Genomic DNA, 10,577 nt, shown 5'->3' on the forward strand with positions numbered 1-10,577 from the left:
TAGGTAATCAGAATTATGGTCAACATGCAACAACAGTCCTAGGATTCGAAACAATAACATACACAAGTGGAAGAGGCCAATTTAGAGGCAGGGGGAGTCAACGAGGTTGTGGTAATTGGCAAAGGCAACATAATGATACACGAGGCTATTTTTATTGTGGTAATCTTGGGCATGTGCACGCAGATTTCTATAAGAAGTAGAGTGACATGTGAAATGGAAAAGTGTAGTAAAACAACTATGCATCCTCTAGCAAAAATAATGAGGATAATGAGAGGTTGTTTGTTATGCAACATGTGGTTAATGCTGTGTCTGGAAATGATGTAGGAGCATGTAAGGATGCTATATGATATGTTGATTCAGGTGCTTCAAACCACATAAGTCATGGTGAGTGGTTTAAGGAAATGAAGAGTCTTGAAAGACCAAGTTTTGTTGAAACAGTTGATGCCACTGCTCATCCGATTGCCCATGTTGGGGATGTGTCATTGTCTATAATGCAGGCTGGTAAGGTGAAGTACCTTGCATATGTACTTCATATTCCGAACATTACAAAGAATCTGGTTTTTGTTGGCCAGATAATTGAGTAGGGGGAGAATACTTCTCTAATGAGTTCTCTGAATTCTTGTGAAAGAATGGCATTCATAGACAATTTACATGTAGATACACTTCGTAGCAAAATGGAGTTGCTGAGCGAAAAAATAGGCACATTGCAGAGATAGCACGAGCATTGATGGTTGAGAAGAATATGCCACATAGCTATTGGGCTGAGGCTATGTCTACAGTAGTTTATATCATGAACATGACTCCTACTGCAGCCATACATGATCTAATGCTAGAGGAGAAGTTTACTGGCAAGAAACCTGATTTGTCTTACTTGAACGTTTTTGGATGTATTTCATATGTGCATGTGCCAAATGAGTTACGTACCAAGCTGGATCCAAAAGTAGAAAAATTTGTGTTTATTTGGTATTCCCTTGAGCAAAAGGGATATAGATGCTATAATCCTACTACACGTGAATTGAGGGGAAGCAAGGATGTTGTATTTGATGAGATGAGTAGCTGGTATGCTACTGAAAAGGATGCTATTGGGGCTGATGTAAGCGAAAATGTGGTTGCACAAAATGCAAGTTAGCAATCCAGTCATTGAGTGGACCAGGAGAGTCCTCATCCAGCGGGTTAGCAAAGAGAAAGTGGTTGAATCCCTTGGTATGCCAGACATTTCTGCAGGGTATTCTCTTGTTGATGGAGATTCTAGTGGCTCGAAGATGAGCCTTGATGAGGAGCTTAGGATTCCAACAATGAGGACACCTGGTGTGAAGAAGACTGTGGAAACCATGAATTTAAAGTTACAAAGATCTGGAAGAGTAAAAAATCATGTGCAAAGGTTGACGTATGATGGTTATGTGGCACATCACTATGCATATATGGCAAAAGTTGGGCAAGTTGTAGAACCCACATGTTTTGATGAGGCTATTGGAAATGTGTGTTGGGAGAAAGCTATGGATGAGGAGATGGATGCAATGTGTGGAAATGAGACTTGGGATTTGGTGCCATTGCCTGAAGGCAAGAAAGTATTGGCTCTAAGTGGGTATATAAGGTGAAACATAACAGTGATGACATCATAAGCAGGTACAAGGCTAGATTGGTAGCCAAAGGATATGCGCATACATGGGATTGATTATGAGGAGACATTTGCCCCAATTACAAAATGGCAACTGTGAGAGTTATGATTGTGGTGGTTACAGCTAAAGGCTGGTTTTTACATCAAATGGATGTAAAAAATGCGTTCCAGTTTTTGGAGGATACATGTCACCTAGAGTATGTATGTAAGCCTCATAAGGCCTTGTATGGGCTGAAGCAAGCTCCACGAGCATGGCATGATGAGATTGCTGAGTATCTTGTCACTATTGGTTTTCATATGGCAGATGCAGATCACTCTTTGTATGTGCGTAAGAAAGATAAGGGTATTGTGATCATCACCATATATGTAGATGATCTTATTGTTGGCGGTGACAACTTGGAAGAGATTGAGCATGTGAAAAGTCTTCTCAAAAGGAATTTTGAGATGAAGATTTGGGAGATTGAGGTCATTCGCACACCTGAGGATATTTGGCTGTCACAGAGACAGTATGCATTGGACATGTTGTCTAAGTATGAGATGGCTGATTGTAAGCCAATCTTGGTGCCATTAGATCAAAATGGCAAGCTTAGTGCCGATGCATGTTATGTGTTGGAGGATCCCACTATGTACAAGAAGATTGTGGGGAGTCTGATCTATGCCATGATCAACAAGCTAGATTTGAGCTACACTGTTGGCTTAGAGAGTCAGTTTATGTAGGTTCTGCGCAAACCACATTTTGACAATGTGCGATGCACACTTCGATACTGGAGGGCCACTATTGATTATGCATTGTTTTATGCAGTAGGTGTACCATTGGCTATATGGGTATACATATGTAGATTGGGCAGGTAGCATTTCAGATAGGAGATCTACCAGTGGATTTATGTTTTCATTAGGGAGTGTTGCTATGACATGGAACAGTAAGAAGTAGCCCATAGTTGCCTTGTCGAGTACAGAGGAGCTACTGTGGCAGTATGTGAGGTAGCTTGGATACGCAAGATACTTTTGTTGATTTGGGGTTGCATGTGGAAAGAAAGGTTGTCATATATTGTGACAATCTTAGCAGTATACAGTTGGCCAGGAACCCAGTTTTCCATGCGCAGATGAAATACATTGAGGTACATTACCACTTCATCAGGGAGAGAGTCTTGGCAGGCGACATCGACTTGGCCTATGTTAGCACACAAGATCAGGTTGCTGACATCTTCATGAAGGCCTTAGGAGCTGAGAAGCTCCGCAGATTTTGAGATATGCGTGGAGTTCATGAGCTAGAGTTGAGGTTGAGGGGGAGTGTTGAGATTTCAATCTCAACATGAGCTAACACTCACACGAGGCGCCTGCATGACTATTCAACATTTATATCACTGGCGGGTTTGGTATCTGGCACTGACATATCTTTGCCAAAGATTGTACAACTGGACTACACAAACTAGTCCACATCTACCCACTCCTCTTAGTGTGTTCACATTATGGACCGCTTGTATATACTCTATTATGTGTGTTAGTCACTTTATCTTCTTAGTAGACCTCTTTTGTTGTGTGAAGAAGAAGAAGAATTTTCAGCCTCTCACCTTGTGTGTTCTCTTCTAGGGTTTGTGTGAGTGTGTGGGTGCTTGCAAGAGCTTAAGCTCTCTTCTCCCCTGCATCTTTTCAATATTTAGTGGGGATGTCCTAGTAAGATTGCTACATACTGTAGTTATTAAAGGGAGTGTAATGCTTATATCTTTCTCTACTCTATTTTTCAAAATTTCAGATGCTTTTTCATATATGTACCTGATCAATGTCTAGGACCTTGCCTAGGCAAATGAAGGGGATCCCCATAAAAAACCAAAGTTTGATTGTTAACTTTTCCCAAGTATTTGACATTTTGAAGTCATATAATTACATTGATTCGTTTTTTCAAACTCTGAAAAATAAATGGACATTCTTTTTGGGTGACATCTATAACATGTGGTAGGGTCCTTTAATACACATTTGGGCTAACATCTTTGTTTGTCTATTTGTATGGATGCAGGTAATAGGACTTGCCTTCTCAAAACGAATGTTGTTTTAGGGTCTTTTACCTTTTATAAAACCATTGTATCATCATTTGAGATACTGTCTCAGCATTTTCAACAAGATCTAATACAATGTAATATATCTTGTTGTTACTCTATATGGCATATGTGAATTCAGAAACAACATAGTTAGGCTCTTTACTGTAATTATTATCCTTTAATAGTTGGGTTAAACTTTTGGCTACCCTTGACAAAGATAAGAGTGAAGGCTTAATGGGGCTATTAGGGAGTTAACTAGCCAAATTCCTTTAGCACTCAGATCTCACTTCCTTTGCTGCAGAAGTTTCCAACTTTCTTAGGAAACAATGTAGGTTGGAACCATCTTTTTTGGCTGCTCCTTCTACTCAGATGGTGCCCACTACTAGGATTATTTTTAGTAGAGACCCTACGGCACTTGAGGCTATTAAGTCATTCCAAAATGACATGTGTAACATGACGGACTCCAGGCTTCTAGAGTTGGTACCCAAAGTTTCAACCCAAAGTTTCAAAGGTATATCCTTTCTTACCTCCGAGACAAATCGAGGTTGAATCTACTGGGGTATCACATTGCCTTTGGACACTATCCAACAAAGGCTTCTTGGCACCAATCCAACCAGAGACGTGGGTATTTATGGCAAATGTTCCTACTTCTGTTTTGGATGATTGCAAGAATAATGCTATCAAGGGTATTCAGTATCTGGAGAGGGGAGGGTTATTAATATCTCCTTTCTCTATGCACTTTCTTGACCCCTCCCTCTAAATGTTCTTCTCCAATTGGGATATATGGTCGCACTAAGGGAAATATGAATTTCTCTAAGCCTAGTGCTGATTATTATACAGAGACCATATGGAATATTTATAGACCATATTTAAAATGTGCTTTGCAAGTTTCTAGATCCAGTGACTCCCTGTGACTCCAGTATTATTTGGTTTGACCATGCAATTTGGTATGTCAACCATTTAGAGGAGCTTTTTGATAAAGATGTTATTTTTTACCTTTCCTTGCTTTGCTCATGGTGCTAGGTGTCGAAGCTAGAAATCTTGTCTTCTTAGCTCAAATTGCATTTATCCATTTCTAAAATTTCATGCTTGAAACACTCAAAGAATTAAAAGGTAATAAGCCTGGGACTATCCTGACTAACTATGATAAGTTTAAAGGGATAAAACTCATCATCTGTCTCCTCAATCCTTGTATTAAAGCAAATCTCTCTTCCTTCTCTCTCCACCTAGAAGAAAAGTTTCTCCGGGAACTCCTATCACCTTTACTTCTTTCCTTTCACCCTCTTCTAGTAATAATGCCAACAGGGGTAGGACAAAACCTTTTACTACTAGGGGGAGGGGACGAAGTTTTCCAGTCCGTAATCTCCTAGATTCATAATGTAACTTTTTATAATAGACCCACAAAAGTCCTACATGATGATGGACACCGTGTACTATCCCGGATAAATCAAAAGATGAGTTCTATTTTCATTGTCTCTTCGCAAATAAACTGCTGGAATTTGTCTCTCCAAAAGAAGTAATCTTTGCTTGTTTTGATGCAGTTCTTGGTAATCATACATGCATTGAAGATATCCAGGTTGGATGGAAATATATTGCATCACTAAAGCGCATCTTTTGCCGCACCATTGAATTTCTTCAAGGAGAAGAAAATCCCACTTGTTTTTGTGATCAATTTGAAAAGTATACACAAAAAATTGATGATTTTGGTATGCATGTATGCACCACTAATCTTGACATTATTCATAGTGCTACATTGAAGAAATTAATTAAGAATGGACTGAATCATATTCCTTCGGAACCACTTAACCCACACATGGCTGTCTGCGCCATCCTTGAATGTTTGGCCAACTCACTCCAACTTTAGGGGGTGTATCATCAAGCTATAGCATCTAAAATTCCATTTGTTTTCTCCAGATTAATTGATGGCATCCCTAAGAGATGATTGTCTATTCATAACTCGTGGACCACTACTGAAATTTTAAGAGATTTTTCTAACTTACTAGACAAGATTATGATGGTTGGTCTAGATAAAGCCCTAATAATGCTACATTTATATGTAAAAAGTTAGCCTTTTTGGTAGCCCAAAAGAGACTAGAAAGTGATGAGTTCTAATAGCTATCACAAAATCCATTTAATGACGCGGCCATTCTCTTACAGAACGAGTTGGTCCAAAAAGGTATAAGTTGTGGTGATTCCACTCTTCCTTTCCTATTTCCCATCTTTATAATACAAAAAAACAAATTCCGTTGGATTTCAAATGCCTCAAAATGCATTTTTACTAACATCACTTCTATTATAACTAAGGTACTTAATTTAGTACTTGTCAACTTTCATCATATTTGTGTACCAAAACAAGAGGATCTAAGAAGTTTTATGGGCATATCTACAAATCCTTTTTGGGTTACTAAAAATACTACTGAAGGTCTTTTAAATTTGCCAAATTCTATTTTTCATATTTTCACACACTATAGATATCACATAATGTTATGAGAATATTCCTGTAAATAGGAGCCTTTGGCCTCATGAAAGAATATAGGTTTTTTTAGGGTCTTTTTAACTTAAAATAATTCCAAATGGGTTAAAAAAACAACACTTACCTTTCCACAAACACTTGACATTTGTGAATTTCAAGATATAATGGTTTGGTTGTTTAACCATAATATGGTGCAACTTAGTTGTAATTTGTTCAAGAAAATGAAGGGTATTCCTATGGGATTTTCATGCTCACCTATGATGTTGCTTTCTTTGAGTATGATTTTTTGTTACACATTTTTCTTTGTGCTATAAAGAAATGCTAGAAAAAATTGAAGTCAGTTTTTGATATATGGATGATATCCTTAGTATTAATTGTCCTGACATACCTAAACTTTTATATAGGATATATCCAACCAGCATTATTAACATTGAACCCACTTTTTCACACTTCATAATGCTAGATGGTATAAGATTTGTCACATCCACCACATATCTCAATCTAGAGATCTCCTTAAAAAACCCCTTCACGAGTGCTTTTTAGCATAAAATATTCATGGAAGAGGTATAAATTGCCTATCATTCCTGTTGAGTTTGTTAAAAGAAATAGCAATAGACCTTTGATACAATCAAGGAATACAATACTAAGCTCATTTCATCTAGTCTTATACTCTTGTACTGATATTTTTGCTGCATATATGAAGATGTAACCAAGTTGGTTTGCTAATGGTTTTAGAAAAACAGATATTTTGCAGCTAGTTTGGGATTCTCTTGCCATAAATGAATGGCTAGGGCTAAAATTTAGCCCATTATTACGAGTATGATGCTTGGGAAAGGGTGGGTACGCGCACGCGCACACACACACACACCAATCTATTGGTAGACGGGTGGCATACACATGCTCACATATGGTGTTATAAAAAGTATATATATATTTTTTGGATTAAAAAATACATGGGGGGTTTTGGTCCTGGGGGCTAGTGTGAATTGGCAATCAATTGTAGTCTAATTGCCTTAAATGACTCTTGTTTCTAGATACGACTTTGATTTTCTGGGACTTTTTTCTCCTCCTTCAACGAAGGGGCTGCACTACTACTACATTTGGGGCAATGACCTAAATCCTAGCTTGCCTCTTCTCTGGGCGCACGCACCACATACGGACATTTTTCTGTTCATGGTTCGTGTCTGTCGTGGATGGTGGCTGATGCGGTGCATTCAACTTTCTCAACTCTCTCCACACATGTAGACCTCCTTTATAAAGGCATTGGCTTTGAGGTGAGTACATCTACTCACTTAGTCCTTTTAATATTGCTTGTTTCATGGCTCTTCTACTTGCTTCCTCAGGGGCACAATCAGCACAGGTGTAACTTTCTTCTAATTTTTGTTTAAATGACACATATTGTTTTCAAATGGGCCTTTCTCATACTGGTTAGATGAACATATATTAAATAATCTAGATTTTCAAGGATGCAATGATTGGCTTGCATCATGCAATGCTCTGTGTGCCATTCTTTTCTAAACATAGTTTGTGTGGATGCATCTTGGCCTCTTTTGGTGGCTATGTGCTATATGAGCTACAGGGTATCACTGCCTTTATCTACTGGACTGGTGTCTATACAGCATGCTAGTCTCTTGGTGTGAAGCATGGCTTGCTTGGCATTTTTCTATGCAGGTATTCCACCTTGGCATATTTTTGCAGGACTAGCTAGATGATATACTAAGAGCCTACAAGATTCTGATTGATGCAAAGCTTGGACTTCTGACATCTTGGCTTGTCTTGGTTACTGATGATGACTGGTTATGGAAGTCTCTAGCCATTATAATCTATATATTATGATCTCCTTCAATGTCTACTGCATTGCTGTTTACATGGCAGTCATGTAGGTCCTTGCTAGTTTGCATAGCTGGCTTGGCATGTTTTTCTACAGGTTGATTTTTGAAGGTCTTTGGTGTTGACCATAGCTAGGTATTCTACTAAGATTTATATAGCTTGCAGTACTTTGGTTTAGATTAGAGTTTGGGTTTCTCACAACTTTTCTTATCCTGGTCATTAGTTCTTGTGTATGACTAATGAAATCTATGATTCTTGTACTTACTCTTATCATCTCTACAGTTTACTGGACTACTGTCGAGACTGGTTGCAGGTCTTGGTTGAGGAGCCTACCTTGTTTTCTTACCTGGGTATTTGTAGAATGCTCTGGTTTGAAGAATTGCTTCTGGCTTCTTAGCTTACTGTTTAGCTAATCACTGATTACTAGTTATTGGATATACAATATTTTCTGCTCTGTATCTTACGGAGGTCTTTTCTGCACTCTTAAACTTAATTCTGGCTTGATCAATTAATTATATATATATATATATATATATATATATATATATATATATATATAATGCTCCCTTGGCTATGAGATGGGCTGGATCTTAGGGCCTGTATTTGAGTCGACTTTCTACTGCAACGACAGATCTGATTTTATTTGTATTCCTTGGGTTTGAAAATTTGGGGAGATATGGTCTTTATGATCTGCTCTTAATGACATATATATTGTTCTCTCTCTTTGCAGGAGGGTACTCTACCCATATATTTAGTGAGGATGTCCTGGTAAGACTGCTACACATTGTAGCTATTAAAGGGAGTGCAATGCTTATATCTTTGTCTACTCTATTTCCTAGAATTTCATATGCTTTTTCATATATGTACCTGATCAATGTCTAGGACCTTGCCTAGGCAAATGAAAGAGATCCCCATAAAAAACCAAAGTTTGATTGGTTAACTTTTCCCAATTATTTGACATTTTGAAGTCACAATTACATTGATTCATTTTTTCAAACTCTGAAAAATAAATGGACATTCTTTTTGGGTGACATCTATAACATGTGGTAGGGTCCTCTGACACCTACAATACACATTTGGGCTAACATCTTTGTTTGTCTATTTGTATGGATGCAGGTAACAGGACTTGCCTTCTCAAAACGAATGTTGTTTTAGGGTCTTTTACCTTTTATAAAACTATTGTGTCATCATTTGAGATACTGTCTCATCATTTCCAACAAGATCTAATACAATGTAATATATCTTGTGGTTACTAAACTGATCAGGTTTGGTTGGAGTTATGAACATTGTTAATGTTTGACCGTAGATATTTATTATATTTATAAAAAAATACACATGCACATACACATACACATACACATACACGTGTATGTGTTATGTTCAAGCATGCAAGCATACATACATACACATACACTTACATATGCATATAAGCGTGCATATACACATACAACAAGCAAACCAATATATTCTCTAAAAAGTATACACAATCATATACTCATGCAACATACACATACATATGGGTCAAAGCAAGAAGGGGTGGTACACTTTTTGTGTAAAAAGTGGTGCACTTATAAGTTAAATGGAAGCAATATTTTTGGGGAGCTTGAAAGGCTAGGTGGGTGGGAATTTTTAGGTGGGAATGTTTTAAAAATGAAAGTGTCAAAATTCAAATGCATTTAATAATTCAAATGCAAAATGATTTCAGAATTTCAAATTGGCTCCACATGTGGTTATGGCTCCAAGTGAATGCAACAGCTTCCAAATGTGTGGCTATGGCTCCTCTTTCTCTCTGAAAGTTGCTTGTTGGCTCAAAGAGTAAGTACCTTGATTGTCCTCTCTCTCTCTCTCTCTCTCTCTCTCTCTCTCTCTCTCTCCCCTCCACCCCTATCCCAAAGGTCTTCTCTCTTCCTCCCTCCCTCTAATGCATATGTCTTTGATGCATTGATTTGCATTGAACCTCTATGTTTTGAAAACAAACATTGAGTGTGCCATTTTGTCTCAGCAATAATGAAGACTCTGTAGCGTATATGTGCAACAAAGATCTAACACTTCCTTGACTCTAAAAAGAATCCGAAGTTTCCTAAATTCTCCAAGTCAATGAAAATCATCAACACAACAGACCAAATTTAAGAAATCACCTTTGAAACTTGTAAAATCAAATGGGAAATGTATGCTTTCATCTTCTTAAAAGCTTTTGAATTTATTTTTCTATGTACAGTTGAGCTCTTATGTTTATGAATAAGTTGCATGGTGACCTAAAAATGTTTCATATTCTGTAATGACATGAATATCTATTCTTGTGTCTTGTATCTTTGATTGAAGCTAAAGCTCCTCAATGGCATGCACCAGATGTGAACTATCCCATTTTAACAAAGTTTTACAGGAGTAGAGAAGACTTTTATATAGTGTATGGCCTCAGTTTGGTTGGGACGAACCTACACAGCTTGACATAGGATCATGTTTGAGAAAAGCAATGGTTTTTTATGTTCACAAGAGATGCACGGAGGTTGAAAAGTTGCATGTTGCGTGACGAGTGGTGATCAATGCAAGGATGCAACACAAAGATGGAAGCAGGAAAACAAGAGACTTGACATTCTTATTTAGGGCTCTTGTAGAGAGT

At 37.8% G+C, this 10,577-nt stretch overlaps 1 long non-coding RNA gene across 1 annotated transcript; it reads left to right on the top strand.

The window, feature by feature from the left end:
- The first annotated feature begins 7,208 nt into the window (after positions 1 to 7,208).
- On the top strand, positions 7,209 to 9,126 carry LOC147609192 (uncharacterized). The gene is made up of 3 exons (XR_015264269.1): positions 7,209 to 7,401; positions 8,688 to 8,725; positions 9,074 to 9,126. It is a non-coding gene; the product is annotated as an uncharacterized LOC147609192 (long non-coding RNA).
- The last annotated feature ends 1,451 nt before the right edge of the window (positions 9,127 to 10,577 follow it).

This window comes from Cibotium barometz, chromosome 51 (genome assembly GCF_041138505.1).
Source record: "Cibotium barometz isolate CiBa-2024 chromosome 51, ASM4113850v1, whole genome shotgun sequence".
NCBI lineage: Eukaryota > Viridiplantae > Streptophyta > Polypodiopsida > Cyatheales > Cibotiaceae > Cibotium > Cibotium barometz.